Genomic DNA, 3,018 nt, shown 5'->3' on the forward strand with positions numbered 1-3,018 from the left:
GCTCACTGGGCTCTGTGACCGCTCTAGTCTTCTCTGTGTGTAAATGTTTTGAGTATATGCCCATGGTCACAGAAACAACTTGGTCAGTCACCAGCCGCATTAAAGGGGTCACGGGTTTATTTTAAACTCGATCGAGGGTTCGACTTGCTGTAATAACATTTGCAGAATGATGACTTCCTTTGCCAGTCTCTTAGCGATTCTATGGTCTCATTTCCTAAGATGGCCGCCTAACGAGAGCACTCTACGCAGCCCTTAGTCTAACGCTCTGCTAATCCCGAAAGAAAGGAACCTGTGGTTATTGTTTCAGAATTTTGCTGTCTCTTCCTTGTCTCCCTTCTTGATTTCTTTTCTGTCTTTCCAGTTTGTGGATGTCTGTCATTGTCCCATTGTTTCATTTTTGTTTATGGAGATCACACACCACCAGCCCTTCACACATTCTCTACACGTTTAGCAGGGTGTCAGATCATGTGCAGTTACTCATTCATAAAGTGAAACCTGTTGTTCTTTCTGTGCTTTCATTTTTCTTGATGTCTCTGCCTTTCTTAACACTCAGTTCGTCATTGCTTTTGCAGGACCTAGCTTCATATGTGCAGTGGAACCTCTACTAACGAACTTTCCAAGATACAAACCGGGCATATGAATATTTTTTTTTGCCTCCACCAACGAACCATGACTCTAGAAACGAACCCGAGCCTCCTCCGAGCCGGCGGCGGGAAATGGCCACTGACCCCAATAGGCGAGTCTCCCAGTGCCCAGACTTGAGTGAGCTTTTAAGATTAGCACATTGTAGCTTTAGCAATTTAGCATTAGCGTAAATTGCAGACATGGAAGTTCGTGCTAAGTTAAGTCGTATCTACGCTTCGTCTCCCCACATTCACCACCTACTCTCCGTTATTCCACCCACCCCCCACCTCCCGTCATACAGCCAGTGCCTGTGTTATTCCTCCAGCCAGTCGTCACGTCTTCAAGGTAGCGATGTGTAACCACTTACAACTTTATTGTTTCTTTTTTATTACTGTTACCACTGTATTTCTCTTTTATTTTTAGTAACGCTACATGTATTTTTTACTAATTTGAGAGTGTTGTAAACATATATCAGTGCAAAAAGGGTGACTTTCGGGGTGGGAGCTGGAACACGTTAATTGCTTTTCCATTATTTTAAATGGGGAATATTGACTCCAGAAACGAACTTTTCCACTTAGGAACCGGGTCACGGAACGGATCAAGTTCGTAAGTAGAGGTTCCACTGTATGAGCGAAAGAGAATGTAATAAACCTCTTCATATGTCTAGGAAGCATTCAGGGAATTACGTTTTCTTTTAACATACTTTCACAGCTACTTTCAGGTCCTGTCTGGAGTAAAACTCTTTGCTCTTCGGTGACCCTAACTATATCCGTTTCCTAGGTACGGTGTGACGACCTCCTGATCCTGGAAGACATAACTTTATAACCTCTGTTCCTATAAATCAAAACATGTCTCTCTGTAGCCAAAATGTCCTTTTGCTTCCAGGCTGATGTGCAAACAAAGCCTGCAACACTGACTCCAACGTATTCCTCCTCAGATTCTGTGAAATGTGTCATGGGCTATACTCAAAGGTTTACTTCTGTTGAACAAAAGGTAGCACCGCTCTGCATGGGTCTAGTCTCTCGTCCGTTTGTGAATTTTTTTTGTGTTGTACAGCTTAGATCTGCTTGGCTGCTCAGAGTTTCTGTATCAAAACATAATCAGTGATTGATTGCCTCCCCTCCACCCTCTCACCCACGCATGTCCAAACCAGTTAACCTCATGTGTTAAACTATGTCCTCTGGGTTTGTTATTTAGATCTCTCTCTCTCTCTGTCTTCCTCCTCCTCTGTCTTCCTCCTCCTCTCTGTCTCTTTCTGTCTCTCTCTCTCTCTCTCTCTGTCTTCCTCCTCTCTCTCTCTCTCTCTCTCTCTCTCTCTGTCTTCCTCCTCTCTCTCTCTCTCTGTCTTCCTCCTCTCTCTCTCTCTCTCTTTCTCTGTCTTCCTCCTCTCTCTCTCTCTCTCTCTCTGTCTTCCTCCTCTCTCTCTCTCTCTCTCTCTCTGTCTTCCTCCTCTCTCTCTCTCTCTCTCTCTCTCTCTCTCTGTCTTCCTCCTCTCTCTCTCTCTCTCTCTCTCTCTCTCTGTCTTCCTCCTCTCTCTCTCTCTCTCTCTCTCTCTCTGTCTTCCTCCTCTCTCTCTCTCTCTCTCTCTCTCTCTGTCTTCCTCCTCTCTCTCTCTCTCTCTCTCTCTGTCTTCCTCCTCTCTCTCTCTCTCTCTCTGTCTTCCTCCTCTCTCTCTCTCTCTCTCTCTCTCTGTCTTCCTCCTCTCTCTCTCTCTCTCTCTCTCTGTCTTCCTCCTCCTCTCTCTCTCTCTCTCTCTCTCTCTCTCTGTCTTCCTCCTCTCTCTCTCTCTCTCTCTCTCTCTCTGTCTTCCTCCTCCTCTCTCTCTCTCTCTCTCTCTGTCTTCCTCCTCCTCTCTCTCTCTCTCTCTCTCTGTCTTCCTCCTCTCTCTCTCTCTCTCTCTCTGTCTTCCTCCTCTCTCTCTCTCTCTGTCTTCCTCCTCTCTCTCTCTCTCTCTCTCTCTCTCTGTCTTCCTCCTCTCTCTCTCTGTCTTCCTCCTCTCTCTCTCTCTCTCTCTCTCTCTCTCTCTCTCTCTCTCTGTCTTCCTCCTCCTGTCTCTCTCTCTCTCTGTCTTCTCCTCCTGTCTCTCTCTCTCTCTCTCTCTCTCTCTTCCTCCTCCTGTCTCTCTCTCTTCTCCTCCTGTCTCTCTCTCTCTCTCTCTCTCTGTCTTCCTCCTCCTGTCTCTCTCTCTTCCTCCTCCTGTCTCTCTCTCTCTCTCTCTCTGTCTTCCTCCTCCTGTCTCTCTCTCTCTCTCTCTGTCTTCCTCCTCCTGTCTCTCTCTCTCTCTGTCTTCCTCCTCCTGTCTCTCTCTCTCTCTCTCTCTCTCTCTGTCTTCCTCCTCCTGTCTCTCTCTCTCTCTCTCTCTCTCTCTGTCTTCCTCCTCCTGTCTCTCTCTCT

Source organism: Hoplias malabaricus, chromosome 4 (genome assembly GCF_029633855.1).
Source record: "Hoplias malabaricus isolate fHopMal1 chromosome 4, fHopMal1.hap1, whole genome shotgun sequence".
NCBI classification, from domain to species: domain Eukaryota; kingdom Metazoa; phylum Chordata; class Actinopteri; order Characiformes; family Erythrinidae; genus Hoplias; species Hoplias malabaricus.